Raw genomic sequence first — 17,099 nt, 5'->3', positions numbered from 1 at the left:
AGATAGATAGATAGATAGATAGATAGATAGATAGATGATAGATAGATGTGCACACATACATATACAGGCATCCCATACACAAACATACACACATGTATACTTTATTTTAGTGTACAAATAATGAGGAAACTTGTTTTGCTTGATTAAGCGTATTTGTTAGAAAAGGTTTATTTTTCTTTTCCCTCTCTTTTCTTTAATGATGTTGGGTATGGGAGAGAGAAAAAATAGATTTATATTAATTAAGAAAATAACACTTTAACAAAATAGATCAGTTGGGAGATATGCCACTAATGTGTTATGTTGGTTCTCAGCAAATTCAAGCATGATAGAACCCACAAAAAGACAGAGTAAAATAATTTTTCAGCCCAAGACAACTTAGAAGGTTGGCAGGATAGGGATGTTGTACTAGTATGAGAGAAGTTCACAGTCCAGCACAGGCTACACCAATTCAGACTTGGCCCCAGCCAACCAGGAGCAGGCCCCTAGGAGATTGAATCAGTGGTAGCACTGATGGATTTGAGACATCTGAGCCCACAGTTGGCAAAGGAATCATACAACAAGTCTGAAGGAGATTTACAGCTGTCCATTTGCTGGCCCCAGGGGCAGGACTATTTTATACTGCCTATACTTCAATAAGGGTCACAGTCCTGAGTCATAATTGCAGTGTGAGGAGGAGCACTAGTTTAGCAGAACTTGTGTGTATAGAGGAGCAGGAATCCTGGGTGTCAGGGTTGAAACATATGCTTGTGTTTTTTCAGATACCAGAGGATAATAAACACTCCTCTTCCTAGATCATACCACCCTGGAAGAATAAAAATGTTAGAAGTAGGTCCTCAAAATTACCTCTGAAAATAGCTGCACAAAAGGGGGAAGAAAATTTTTTCACTTAAGAGAAAGTCCCACTTTTGCACAGAGTTAAAAGTCAACAAATAGGGTAGAAAATAAGCAAACAACTGAAAAAAAAAAACTTGACCATAGAAAATTACAATGTTGACAAGGAAGATAAAAACCCACACTCAGAATAAGACAATACAATAAAATCAAAACCCCTGCATTGGAAGCCCTCAGAGGATAATGTGAATTGGTCTCTGGCCACCAAAGAGCTTTTAAAGGATTTTGAAAGTCAAGTAAGAGAGGTAGAGGAAAAATTGGGAAGAGAAATGAAAGTGATGAAAGAAAATCATGAAAGAAAAAAAAAGGGTCAATAGAGTGATAAAGGAGGCACAAAATACTGAAGAAAATGACACCTTGAAAATTAATGAAAAGAAATGCTTTGAAAACTGTAGTATAAAGTAGCAGTCATCAAAATTATTTGGTGCTGCCTAAGAAATAGAATGATGGATCAGTGAAATGGGTTAGGTACAAAAGATACAATAGTCAGTGACTATAGTAACTTACTTTTTGATAAACCCAAAGACTCCAGCTTCTAGGATAAGAACTGGCTATTTGACAAAAACTGCTGGGAAAACTGGAAAATGTTATAGCATAAAAGAAACATAGACCAACATCTAATACCACATACTAAGATAAGATGAAAATGGGTACATGATTTAGACATAAAAATGATGTCATAAACAAATTAGGAGAGTAAGGAATAATTTACCTGTCTGATCAATGGACAAGGGAAAAACTTATGAATAAAAATAAATAAAGAGAAAATTATGAAATGCAAAGTGGATAATTTTGATTACATTAAATTGAAAAGTTTTTCCATAAACAAAATTAATGCAACCAAGATCAGAAGGAAAGCAGAAAGTTGGGAAAAAATTTATAACCAGTGTCTATGATAAAGGCCTCATTTCTAAAATATGTAGAGAACTGAGTCATATTTATAATAATGCAAGTCATTCCCAGTTGATAAAAAGGTCAATGGATATGATCAGGCAGTTTTCAGATGAAGAAGTCAAAGCTATCTATTAATAGATGGAAAATGTTCTAAATCACTAAATTGATATTACTGAAATGCAAATTAAAACAACTCCAAGGTATCCCCTCACACCTCTCTGATTGGATAATATGACAAAAAAGGAAAATGATAAATGTTGGAGAAGATGTGGGGAAATTGGAACACTAATTCATCACTGTGGGGTTGTGGGCTTGGATCAATAGTTGGATCACAATTCTGGAGAGCAATTTGAAACAATTCCCAAAGGGCTACAAAACTGTGTATACCTTTAGGTCCAGAAATATAACTGCTAAGTCAGCATCCCAAAGAGAACATAAAAAGGCAAAAGGACCCAAATGCATAAAATTATTTACAGCAGCTCTTTAATGGCAGTGACGAATTGCAAATTGAGAGAATACTCATCGATTGGGCAATGAATGAACAAGTTGTGGTATAGGGATGCAGTGAAATACTATTATACTATAAGAAATGATAAGCAGGCAGATTTCAGAAAAAAATAAAAATAAAACCAGGAAAATCTTACATGAAATGGTGCCAAATGAAATGACCAGAACCAGGAAAATACTGTACACTGTACCAGCAACATTGTGTGATGACCAACTTTGTTAGATTTAGCTCCTCTGAGCAGCATTAATGATGCAAGACTATTCCAAAAGACTTGGGGTGGAAAATGTAATCCACATCCAGAGAAAGAACTATGGAGAATAAATGCAGATTGAAGCATGCCTGTCTCGCTCTCTGTCTGTCTGTCTCTACTTTCTTCTTCTTCTTCTTCTTCTTCTTCTTCTTCTTCTTCTTCTTCTTCTTCTTCTTCTTCTTCTTCTTCTTCTTCTTCTTCTTCTTTTCTTCTTCTTCTTCCTCTTCTTCCTCTCCTCCTCCTTCTTCTCCTTCTTTTTCTTCTCCTTCTCCTCCTCCTCCTTCTTTTTCTCCTTCTGCTTCTTCTTCTACTTCTTCTTTCTCATAGTTTTCCTCTTTTGTTCTGATTCTTCTTTTACAACATGTCTAATGTGCAAATATGTTTTATAGCGCATTGTAATGGCAAAGTAATGCTTTGCTACTTCTTTCAGCTTTTCAAGTACCTTTGAGCCTTAGCTTTGATTGTATCAAGAATGTTTGTTGGAAACAATATACATTATGTTGCCCTTATTAGGTCAAAGGGAGTTCGAAGACCTTCTATGCCTTTAATAGGCCTAAGGGAATTTATAGACCTTCCCTGTCTTTAATAGGCCAAACATAATCACACAGAGTCCATGGTGGGAGGAGTTTCCCAAAAGAGCATAACAGGAAGGGTGGAATAGAAAGGGTAGAACAGGAAGGAGCAGAGCAAAGAAAAGCTCAAGCAGAACTGGGATAGAGCAGAACTAAGAGAGAGATGTTTATGATGATGGCACTCTATCTATCCATTCTATCTGAACTGATGCTACTTTGTCATAAAAAGCATTCTGTCTGTTAAAAGAGCATTTTACTGTCATTAAAGAAGTCCTGAAAGAATACTGTTGTTACAGAAGTCCTGGGGCTTTACTGTTGATTTGTGTTTGATTTCTCAGACAAAAGCCTTGGATATTGATTTGTGTTATTTTGTCAGACAGAAAGTGAATTAAACTGTGATAGTGTCAGCAATATGTGTAGATATTGTAGCCCTTTTAAGATTTGTTTTCCTAGAAACAGAAGATTTGAAGAGCTTGGAGTGGAGCTGTCCCCACAAGCTAAGATATAGAACTGGAGCAGAGAGCTGCCTATATGTGAATCCAGGCAAGAGCTGGGGGCAGTCAGCCCATGGAAGAGGACATGAGGGATTTGGAAGCCAGCCTTGGGTCAAGATGAAAGAAGACTTTACTTGGGTATTCTATATTGACTCGTGAGATTGTGACTTACTGTGACCTAGGGTTGGATGGTGTTTGTACTTTCTGTTACTTCTTAAAGATGATTGGCTTAAGGATGATTGGAAGCCAGTCTCAAATCAAAATGGAAGAGGACTTTGCTTGTATATTATTGATTGAGGAGATTGTTACTTACTGAATGATATGTTTTGTAAAATACTATGTGGCCACCTTCATAATAAGTTATTATATTATATTGTTCTGAATGTTGTGATTTAGTTTACTGCTGAGTAAATAGAGAGCTGATTATATTATGGGATTAGATCCTTTATGTTATTCAGAGCAGCAGTCCTCAGGAGAACTGCTTATGATGGCTTTACACTCCTACATAGACTATATCAGATTGCTTGCCATCTTGGAGAAGAGATAGGGAAAGAAGGGAGAAAAATATTGGAACAAAAATCTTACAAAAGTGGATGTTGAAAACTATCTTTATATATAGTTGAAAAAAATACTATTAAGTGTGTGTGTGTGGGGGGGGAGGAATAGCAACTTTAATAATATAGACCAAATGGTAAATGAGGCAGACAAATCAAATGAAGAGAAGAATGCCTTGGAAAATGGAATGGGCCAAATGCAAAAAGAGCCACAAAAAGAAGTCCTTCAAAAGTAAAATTGGTACCAAAAATTATTTTGTCAAACTAGAAAATATAGTAAAATTCATTGGGAAGGACAAAGCGTACAGAATTTTGAGGGAAATAAAGAAAAGAAATGCTACAGAAGGTGATTTATAAAGGCCAGGTCTTAAATTGTGTTATAGAGCAGCAATCAAGTACTTTGGCAATGCCTAAGAAATAGAGTGATGGATCAGTGGAATAGGTTAGGTGTATGTGAGCACAAGAAAGATGGGATTTGTGTTGTTTTTGTTGTTCTTCTTGTTTGAGTTCAGTTTCCCAGGCTAATGCTAAATTGTAAACCTCTGAAGGATTAATGTCCTTTGAACCCTGGTAATTCACAGCTGTGTTGAGCCACATAGGGTTTGCTACCTTTGGTCTCTGAGCCTATTAGTCAAAAGTATATATAAATTCTTAGGTGCCTTGGGGCTCATTCATGGGAAGAATGCTCTGCCTGAGAACTCGATTTCTTAGATGAGACTTTGGGTAGCCATTATTAAGGGACCCCCTGCTTTTCTGAACCCATATGTCAGCACTCTTTTGGTCTGGGAATGTAAGAGGGAGCAGACCTGAGAGACAGACAGACAGACAGACAGACAGAGAGACAGAGACAGAGGGAGAGAGACAGAGAGACAGATACAGAGAGAGACAGCGAGACAGAGAGGAGATCTCTGAGAGAGAGGAGACCTCTGATACCAAACTTTTTGAGAAAATTGTTACACTGGACTAGAACAAAGTACTAAAGGAAAGTATGGGTTTTAGTGAAACTGGGAGAGTTCTCTGTTATTTCCCAGTTATTATGTTACTTTTTACAGAGTCAGAGTTTGAGTGGAATAGCCATGCCCCACATTATGCTGGAAGGGTGTAGGCCTTGGAAATTTGTTGTCCTCAGAAGTCAGCCTGGAGTTGTCCCTTTCCATGTAAAGCTGGGGGAGAACAAGCTGTCCTGGAGTTGGGGTAGTTTGGGCAAGAGACAGAAACAGGGGGCAAGAAGCCCCTGGATTTAGCTGTGCCTGGACCCAGGCAGGAGCAGAGCAAATATGGAACAGAGTAGTCTCTTCTCCTGTGAGGTGAGACTTGGAGCAGGATAGGAGAGCTGCATACATAGGGCTCCAGGCAGAATCCTGGAGTGGTCAGCCCACAGACCTAACAAGAAGAGGAGCCACAGGGCTCAGAACTCAGTCCCAGGTCAAGATGAAAACTTTACAACAAGACAGGTACAGGGAGCATGCTCTCCTGAAACATTCCCCTGGGATGGGTTGGGATCCAGGGGGTTATCTGTTGGAGGAGGGGGGAAGTGCCATGGCCCCTGGGAACCCACCTTGTTGATTTGTTGCCCAGTCACCTCCTCAGGACTTGGAAGCAGGGAACTGGAAAAGTGTTAGGACTTGGATGTTTTGCTTCAATACAACATGTGCATACCTGGGAGAGCCTGCATTGACAGCATGGGGAGAAAGACACATTCCTAAGAGGACTTTGTTTGGACACTCTGCTTGGATTGAGGAGATTGTAAACTACTGTGACCTAGGGGTGGAGGGTGTTGTATTCTCTACTACACCTGGGGATGTAAAGGCAAGACCCTGATCCAGGATCCCCTGATTGAATAAACAAGTATTTTGGAACAGTACCTGAGAGAGAAGTAACTGCTTGCTCACGCTTCAAAGGTTTTGTCCCTCCCCCCCCCCACAAGAATGCATAAACTAGGGAGGTATGTTATCTTATATTATGTACTTTTGTGTCTGTGTAAGGCCATGTGGCCACCCTGGTAATAAGTTTTTTTGTATGGTGAATGCTTTAGTTTGTTGGCTCAAGGTTTAGTTTTGAATAAATAGAGTAATTAAACTGAGCGATTAGACCCTTAAAATTATCCACAGCAGAAACGCTCAAGTGTGCTGTGTTGATTGGCATTACAATGCACAAGACAGTAGTAGATGAGTATAGTAATATTCTGTTTTATAAACCCTAAGACCTCTGCTTCTGAAATAAGAAATCACTACTTGACAGAAAATGCTGGAAAAACTGGAAAATAATATGGAAGAAACTGGGCATAGACTGATATCTTACACTGTATACCAAAATAAAGTGCAAATGGGTACACAATTTAGATAGTATAAGCAAATTAGAAGAGCAAGGAATAGTTTGCCTCTCAGATTTAGAGAACAGAGGAAATTGTGAGCAAACGAGAGTTAGAGAACATTATGAAATGCAAAATGAATAAGTTTGATTACATTAAATTGAAAAGCTTCTGCGCAAAAAAAAAAAATGTCAACGCAACCAAGATAAGGAGGGAAGCAGAAAACTAGGAAAGATACTTTATACCTAATGTCTATGATATGGATGTCATTTCCAAAATGAATAGAGAACTGAGTAAAATGTATAAGAACTCAAGTCATTCTCCAGTTGATAAATGGTCAAAGAATATGAATAGGAAGTTTTCAGAGGAAGAAATTAAAGCCATTTTTAATGATATGAAAAAAATGCTCTAAATCTCTATTGATTAGAGAATGCAAATAAAAACAACTCTTAGCTACAACATCACATCTATCAGATTGGATAACATAACAAAACAGAAAAATTATAAATTCTGAAGGAAAGGTGGGAAAATTGGAATTCTAATGTATTGTTGGAGTTGTGAACTGATTCAATCATTCTGGAAAACAATTTGGAACTATGACCAAAGGGCTATAAAAATGTGCATACTCTTTGACTCAGCAATACTACCTCTAGGGCTGTATCCCAAAAAGAACATACAAATGGGAAAAGTACCCACATACAAAAATATTTATAGTCCTTCTTTTTGTGGTGACCCAGAATTTGAAATTGAGGGGATGCTAACAACTGCAGAATAGATGAAGAAATTGTGGTATATGAATATAGTGGAATGCTATTGTGCTATAGGAAATAAGGGAAAGCCACACTGAGATTCTAGAACCAGAGGACAAAACAGAAATTGAAAGAATCCACTAATCACCTCCTAAAAAACATCCCAAAGTGAACCCCCCCCCCAGGAATATTATAGCCAAATTCCAGACCTGCTAGGTCAAGGAGAAAATACTGCAAGGAGTCAGAAAGAATCAATTCAAATATTATGCAGCCATAGTCAGGATAACAAGATTTAGAATCTTTTACTTGAAAGGTTCAGAAAGCTTGGGATATTATATTCCACTGGGCAAAAGAGCTAGGATTAAAACCAATAATGACCCACACAGCAAAAATGAATATAATCCATCAGGGGGAAAAACGGGCATTCAATGAAATAGAGAACTTTCAAGTATTCCTAATAAAAATACAAGACCTGAATAGAAAATTTCACTTTCAAATACAAGATGGAAAATAATCATAGAAAGGTAAACAAGAAAGAAAAATCATAATGAATCAAATAAGATAAAACTGCTTATGTTCCTATGTGAGAAAATGATATTTAAGTGGTGGCTAGGTGGTGCAGCAAATAGAGCACCAGCCCTGGAGTCAGGAAGACCTGAGTTCAAATCCAGGCTCAGACACTTAACACTTACTAGCCTAAAAAAAGAGTGAAGAAACAAACATACAAACAAACAAAAAGCAAAAAGGAAAAGGATCCACCTGTACAAAAATATTTATATCGCATCATTTTTGTGGTGGAAAAGAATTAGAAATCAAGGGGATGTCCATCAGTTGTAAAATGGCTTAATAAGTGTTGTATATAATTGTGATGGAATACTGTCATGCTTTAAGAAATGATGAGCAAGGTGATTATGGAAAAACATGGAAAGAGTTACATTGAAAGTGAAATGAGAAGAACCAGGAAAACCTTGTATACAGTAACGGCAACATTATATAATGATCTACTACGAATAACTCAGCTCTTCTCAGCAATAAAATGATTAAAGACAATTCTGTAGGACTTATGATGACAGGTGCTGTCCGTCTCCAGAGAAAGAACTAGTAGAGGCTGAATGAAGATCAAAGACACATTTTATTTCCTTATTTTTTTCTTTTTGTTTTTTGTCTGTGTTTTTTTCACAGTGTAACTTACATGGAAATGTGTTTTGCATGACAGCACATGTATAGCCTATGTCAAATTGCTTGCTTTCTCAATGATGGAGGAGGAAAATGAAGTGAGGAATTTGGAACTCAAAATTTAGAAAAAAGAATGCCAAAATTATTTTACATGTAATTGGGAAAGTATTAAATAAAATATCTTTCAAAAAAGTAATGTAAAAGATGAAGAATTCCACTTCTTTATGTTCTGCCTTCAAAGGAAAAAAAAGATAATAGGAAGGGAGCAATCCTGATGCCTAACACTGCTAGAGATATATCAGAAGAATTATGGATCTGATCAATTCATATTTAATTATAGTAAGTCCAAAGTCTGATGCTCAATGTCCTATGAAGCATGGGGGAAAAAACAACAACAATCTCTTACATTTCAAGCTTTATGACATACCTTAAGGTAACTAGGGATACTCTTCAAGGAGCAATTATGTTTTGAATGATTATTTCATACTTTTATGATGTAAACTACCTCTTCAGTACAGTCACATGACTTTTTCTACTATGATTTCTGAGGAACATTTCTCTCTCTTGTGTTGAATAGTAGAATGATGAGTTATTATGTCCTACCAATGCCCTATTTTGTTAATGCCAACTTGTCTTTAATTATAAAAAGGGATAATTTAGTCACAAATATAAGTCAATTTTAGGCATAATTTCTTCTAGAAGCAACAATATAAACCAGAAAAATTTCTATGTCGTTAGCTCTCTTTTGCTTCTTATACTCCTTAATTTTAATTTCTAAGTCAGTCAGTAGATAAAGATTTATTAAGGCCAACTATGTTCCTGGTACTTTGCTAAGCACTAGGGATACACACTTATGCCCACCCTCACCCCCACAAACACCCCCCCCCCCCCCCCCCCCCCCCCGCTCCTCCTAGACACACACAGAGGATAACAGAAATAATTGGTAATAGAATAAAATAACATACATTTAGAGCTGGAATGGACCTTGGAGGCGTTTTAGTCCAATATCCTCATTTTAAAGATGAGGAACTGGAATCAAGGGAGGCTAATTGACTTGTCCAAAGTCATGTAAAAATAAATTCCAGAAGTAATAAATTAACCTACAACATCTAACATGAAAGCTGCTATTCTTTCCTCTCCCATTTCAATTTTTGTCTACTGACTTACTGCCCACCTTTCTGCTTCTAATAAATACCCCACAAAAATACATCAGTTCAGCAAACTTTAAAGATTAACTAGGTATAATACACTGTGCTGGAGGTTGTAGAATACAAAGTCAAAAAAGAAATGGTCCATTGTAGCTAGGGATGTATATTCAATTAGGAGAAATAAGTGATTACATCTCCATCTTCTCTTGAGTAAGAAAGTAAAAACTCATCTAAATTATAAACACTTTTGTCCTTTTCCATTGATTATTCTTTATTTAATTAAATTTTGTTTATTTTTAGTTTACATCATTTATTTCTGCAAGATTTTGAGTTACAAATTTTGCCCCTGTCTTTCCCCTACCCACTAACCCAAAACAGCTATGCCACTGTATATGACATCCCCCAATCTGCTCCCTCCTATATCCTCTCCAATCCCCCTCCTACTTTCCAGTAGGGCAAGGTAGATCTCTATACTCCAGTGCCCGTATATCTTATTTCCCAGGTGCATGTAAAAAATTAATTATACACAGAAACACACACACAACATTTGATTTTAAAATTATGGATTCCAGATTCTTTCCTTTCCTCCCTCATAACCCACCCTTACTGGGAAGGTAGGCAATTCAATATATGTTTTACACTTGTAGTTATGCAAAACATTTCCATAGTGGATATATTGTGAAAGACTGATTATATTTCCTTCCATCCTATCCTGCCCCCACTTGTTCTATTCTATACTTTGACCCTGTCCCTTTTCAAAAGTGTGTGTTTCTAACTTCCGTTAACCCCCCAACCTGCCCTCCCTTCCATCATTGCCCCTCTCATTCCCTTCCCCCCAACTTTTCTATAGGGTGAGATACCTTATTTAGTGTGTATCTCATTCCCTCCCTAAGCCAAATTCAATGAGAATAAGGTTGACTCATTCCTTTTTTTTTCCTTTTAGAAGGGCAGTTGGGATTAAGTGACTTGCCCAAAGTGACATGGCTACTGTGTCTAGTGTCTGAGGTCAGATTTGAACTCAGGTCCTCCTGACTCCAGGACTGGTGCTCTATTCACTGCGCCACCTAGCTGCCCCAACTCATTCCCTTTTGCCTTCCTGTTCTTCCCCTCCATTGTAACTGTTTTCCCTTACCTCTTCTATATGAGATAATTTACCCCATTCTGTCTCTCCTCATCTCCTCTCATTATATTCCTCTCTCATCTCTCAATTTCACCTTTTAAGTATCATCACTTCCTATTCAATTCATCCTGTGCCCTCTGTCTAGGTATAAAAATGCACTCATATATGTATTCATACACCCATATACCCTCCTATATAGACATATATATGTATATATACAAATATACATACATATTTATATTCCCTTTTTATATTTATATAAATTTATGTTTTTATATTCCCTTTTATTTATATTTATATTTACATTCCCTTCAACTATTCTCATACTGAGGAAAGTTTCCTAAGTTACAATGATCATTTTTCCATGTAGGAATGTAAATAGTTCAACTTTGGTAAGTTCCTTATGTTTTCTTTTCTCTGTTTACCTTCTCATGCTTCTCTTACTTGTTGTATTTGAATGTCAAATTTTCTATTCAACTCTGATTTTTTCATCAAGAATTCTTGAAACTCCTCTATTTCATGAAATGACCATATTTTCCCCTGAAACATGATACACAGTTCTATTGGGTAGGTGATTCTTGGTTTTAATCCCAGCTCCTTTGACATCTGGAATATCATATTCCAAGACCTTCCATTCCTCAATGTAGAAGCTGCCAGATCCTGGGTTATCCTGATTGTGTTTCCACAATATTCAAATTGTTTCTTCCTGGCTGGTTGTAATATTTTCTCCTTTATCTGGAAATATGGAACCTGGCTATAATATTCCTAGGTGTTTGCTTTTTGGTATCTTTTTCAAGAGGTGATGGTTGGATTCTTTCAATCTCTATTTTGCCCTCTGGTTCTAAAACATCAAGGCAATTTTCCTTGAGAATTTCTTGAAGGATGATTTCTATGTTCTTTTTTTGAACATGGGATTCCAAATTTCAAAACCCTGAAATTGAGAGAGCATGGCATTTAGATTCTGTGTACTTTTCACAACATCTTTCAGTGTTACAGCAATTTATATTTTCAGAGTGGAAAATTGATTTAATCTGGGTGGGTACCTTTGAATGTATTTATAATTATAGGTACCAAGCAGATATGACCACAGGTATCAGACAACTAATGAGTTTAATGGAGCTATTTTAGAGATTTTTCTAGAATAAAACTATATAAGCACACACACACACACACACACACACACACACACACACACTGCAATGGAAATGCAAATTTAAAGATCTTCCCTGCCCCTAGGCTAAAGTGCACCTGGAGCCTGGGGTGGGAAGCTTGTTTTTCAGTAGATAGTTTTTGATTGGCCAGTTAGTCAATAAGGTTGTTACATTCTCTGAGCCAGGAGAAGGATATATAAGCTGTGATGTGTGGCTTTGTTTTGGGGCTCACTTTGAGAAGTGTTCTGTGATTTGATCATATGAGACTCTGGGAAGCCGTTGGTTGTTAACAGCTCCCCCCCTCAGGCCCCCCCCCCCCCTTTGAAAAACCCAGATGGTGATTTGGTATGGATGTAATGGTTGGACAGTTTGGAAACTGTCTAGTTGATCTGTTTCTCTGTCTTGATAATTCTGTCTCTATATTCTGAAGTTTGGGGTGCTGACCTTTTTCCCCTGAACTAGGTAAACGATACATATTTGACTGATTAAAGTAAGCTTGTTAACTCACTTTGAGTTGCTTTCCTTTATCAAAGCAGATCCAAGAACCTATGGTGGCAGCCACCCTGGGTTCGCTGGGGTGCTTGCCACTACACACACACACACACACACACACACACACACATACACATATATATTCATATATGTACATATATATGTATGTGTATATATACAACCACACAAACACAAATTCATTTATTTATGAAGGAAATTCTTCCTAAAGTTCATGTTGAATATAGATGCCATCATTAAACAACATTGGTTATATAATCAAAGCTTTCTATATATTCTGTATAAAAATAGAGCTATTATAATTAATGATTTTTTACTAGCTAAAAAAAGAAATAACATTAATATAGTGAATAATACACAAAACTAGAAACCAGAAGACTTACTTTTAAGTTTCAGCTTGAGACCAAAAAATGTGTGACCTTGGAAAAGTCATTTAACACCTTAGTCTTGGTTTCAAAATATGAAATTATAACATTTCTGAAATTCATGTAGCAAAAATATTTGGAACCATTTTTTTCTGATCATATTTTTTCAGAACTCTATGAATATACATTATTTTTTTCCCTACCTGATTTTCTCTGTCTCTTACTCAAACACACATGCTAACAAACAGAGAGATTCAAGGAAAAGAATGAGGAAATTGCATAGGTAATTAAAACAAGGCATTGGGTGGTCCTTAAGGGGTAGAAGTTGCAGTGGGGGTGTTGCACAGAATGTCTCTTTGACTTTGAGACAAAGCATATAGAATTTTTAATTGGGTCATTGACCTAGGGTGGTGAGCCAGAAATTACATATCATAGGGCCCAAATGCTTTGAAATCTAGACTCCAAGGAAACCTCAGAGAGAAAGAAGTCAAAAAGTGAGTGATAGGGAGAAAAATAAAAAAAAAAAAGATGAATTACCAAAGATTTTAGGAAGAAAATAGTCAAAGCTCCAGAACACAAACCTGTAAATTTACAGAAAAAATTCATTAAGTACTGGGGGAAAAAAAGTAGGGCCTCCACAGCTAATAAAAGAGTTCAAGCATCTATTAATAAATACTGTAAAACAAAGAAAATGACCCAATACTTGACAAGATAAAACATTGTGAAATTTGAAGAGAATACAGCAACACAACACGTTTTCCTTAAGTAATTCAAAAGAGAAGTTAGAATACTAAGAATAAACTTCATGGCAAACACAGGCAAAGTATTAGATAGAATAGAAAACAACACCTGGAATTTGCAATGGCCAAAGAAACAAAATAAAGATCAATACAATGGGAATGGAAATACAGTGAATTAAAAGATCATATAGAAGAAAGGATACCAAAATCAATCCCATAAAAAGAAGTTTTGCTCATTTCTAAAAGTAAAACATACTGATCTTGAATCCCTTTTGCATAAAGACAAAGGCTAAAGACAAGACTATATATATATATATATAATCCTTTATTTACTTTGAGTTTACAATATTCAATTCCATAATCCCTCAAGTTCCAATTTTTTTCCCATTCTCTCTTCCCCCTCCTCCCCACAGTGCCATGTAATCAAATATAGGTTCCACAAATACCTTCCCATTAAACATTAGCAAAGATGTAAAGAAGAGTGTATCAACAATGTAGTATTCACAATGCATAGATTAACTATCAATATGCTGATATGCTTATAAATCACAAAATGTAACAGGCTCTCTACATGGGGGACATAGCTACAATATTTATTCAAATACCAGAAAACTGAGTCCCAAAACCAGAAAGTCAAAACCATTATAGTAGCCATGGATTTGGCACACATAGTTAATGCAATAAACACCCACATTCTCAAGCCTTCAAAACACAACAGGCTACCTCAGGCAAAGATCCTCCTTTTCTCACTAGTGATAACTGCTCAGCCTTCATGCAGCTCACTCCCAGCAGTTACGGTCCCCTGTTGTTCCTGTCCCAGGCAGTCCTCAGCAGGAGTCATTAGCAGAAATTCTGACTGGCTCAAAAAAAAGGAGTTCTTGCCATTGCCACTCCTAGTCACTGTGCTGGCTCCAGCCAGGCGCCTACTGGACTCTGTCCTTCCTGCCCCACCCCTTCCTGCTACTTCAGCAAGTTCAAAGGACATGGAAGATCTTCAAATTCCATTACCTTAACAAAGAGTTATAACCAATGGAGTAAACAAGAAATAAGGAACAAAACAAAAGGATAAACAAAAGAGAGACTGCAAGTCGTGGGCTTCAATCTGCATTCAGATGCTGTAGTTCTTTCTCAGGATATTGCTGAGAAGAGTGAGTCTATCAAAGTCAGTCATCACAAATATGATGTGTCTATAATTGTGTACAAAGTTCTCCTGGTTCTGATCTCCTAACTCAGCATCAGTTTATATATATATATATATATGTCTTTCCAAGTTATTATGAAGTCTTTCTGTTCCTCATTTCTTCTTCTTATTATATTTCTTATTATTATAGTATTCCATTACATGCACATACCACAAATTGTTTAGCCATTCCCCAATTGATGGGCATCCCCTTGGTTTAAGACAAAAATATTTTAACACCACAATTAAGGGGGAATAATAGAAAAGCACTGTCTGTATCTCTGAACACAGGAAATGAAACTCCAATGAAAGAATTACACAGATTGCCTTCAAGGAAAAAAAAAAAAGACTGTAAACTCAAAGACACATAATGGTTAAATTTAACAATTCAATTCAGAAACAACAAGTTCTGAAAGTGATTAGTAGAAAAACTTTTAAATAAAGACATTTGATTCCACACTACCTAGAAAGCACAGTAAGAAATGGAATGCTATGGTCTGAAGAATAATGCAGCTCAGAAGGTAGCCCAGGGTGACCTACCCTGAAAAAATGAACTTGCTTATATGTGAATAAGATAGAATTAACCCATTTCTTTGTGTAAATTTAGAAAGAAGTTTCTTACTGTTTTCTGTGTTGCTTTTGCCATTATTGTCTACTGCATTTATTCATTCCTCCTACATTTCTCTTCTTTGAGGTGTTCAATAAGCAAACACAAGTTCATTTCTGGTTTTATTTTAAAAATATGTCAGACTCCGCTTTATTATTGAATATCTATATTTTAGGAAAATAAATCAATATAATTAATCATATTAAAGCCAAGACATTTAAAACAATGTGATCACCTCAATAAATTTAGGAAAAAGTACTTGAAAAAGTAAGACATGATTTTATGCAAAAAACTCTTCATAGTAACAGCATATAGGATATTTTACTATAATTAAAATCATCTATCTAAAACCCACAACAAGCATCATATGCAATGAGAATAACCCTAAATTATTTTTCTAACAAATCGAGTGAAGCAGATATGTCCACTCTCTCCATTATGACTTAATAAAATTCTGGAAATAGTAGCAACAATGCGACAGGAGAGGAAAAAAAATAAAGGAACAAAAACAGGTAAAAAGGAAATAAAACTTTAACTTGTTTGCTGACAATATAATAGTTTACTTGGAAAATCCTAAGGAATCAACAAAGTTGCTAAATGAGACAATAATTTCAGAAAAGTTTCATGTTATAGAATAAATCTTCAAAAATAAACACCATTTGTATGTAATACTACTATAACCTAGTGTTATAAATGAAAATATGTGTGCTCTGTCTAGGGAATAACCATGCTTTTTGGGAAACCAGGAAATTTCATGATCTTTATTTTATATTTATTAATGAATAAATGGGCAACCTCCCAAAAAAAGACTACAAAGGATCAGACAAAGGCAAGCCCTTTTTATGTGTGTTTCATTTGACTTTCCCACCATTCCTCCCTTCAGAGCTAGGATCAGCTCCTGCTCTTGTGGATTACAACTCTCCCCACCTGCCCATTAAGCATGCATGTTAATGAAAAGTTGGTGACCATTCCCCAACTGGTATGAGCCAGCCTAGTTCAGGCACCTCTTTCCTGAATGTCCAGTGCAGGATCTCTTTTGAAACATACATTGTTCCTATAAAATATTTGGAAACCAAACTGCTAGCATTTCTTACACTAGAAAGTGCTAATAGAAAGGAAAATCCCAATGCAAATAACAACATTAAAAAACATATCTAGGTTTCAACACAAACATACACACACACACACACCAAAAAAAAACAAAAACAAACTTTTGTAGATTAAATTGCAAGCAGCTCCTCAAACTTAAATCATGGGAGGGATATTTAATGCATATAGGTAGACTGTGCTGATATAATAAAAAGGATAAAACTCTCCAAATTAATTGGCAAATTTAATGCTATACCAATAAAATTAGTAAGGGAATATTTTACATAATTTGCTTAATATAATAACAAAACTCATTAAAAAACAACAGTATCTGCAATATTGAGAGAAATGATGAAAAGAAGTAGAGATGAAGGAGGGTTAGCACTTGTAGACCTCAAACTATACTATAAAATGGCAGTCATCAAAACTATCTGCTATTAATGAAGAGAGAGAGACAGAGAGAGAGAGAGAGACAGAGAGAGAGAGACAGAGACAGAGAGAGACAGAGACACACAGAGAGAGAGAGAGAGAGAGAGAGAGAGAGAGAGAGAGAGAGAGAGATCAATGGAACAGAGTACAAAATTGAGAATCAGAAATGGTAGGACATAGTAACTCAACATTTCATAAAGTAGAAAATTTAAATTAACAATGGAAAAAACTCGTTATTGAATAACAATTAAAGGTAAAAACTGTCTGGCATAAATCAGGTGTAGATCAACAATTTAGAACATATTCCACAATAAATTCCAAATGGATACACAACCTTAATATAAAGGGGCATAGTATATGA

The sequence above is a fragment of the Petaurus breviceps genome, unplaced genomic scaffold, assembly GCF_028583685.1.
Source record: "Petaurus breviceps papuanus isolate PSGF00001 unplaced genomic scaffold, PetGlider_PUasm1.0 40, whole genome shotgun sequence".
NCBI classification, from domain to species: domain Eukaryota; kingdom Metazoa; phylum Chordata; class Mammalia; order Diprotodontia; family Petauridae; genus Petaurus; species Petaurus breviceps.
This window is presented reverse-complemented; position numbering follows the sequence as displayed.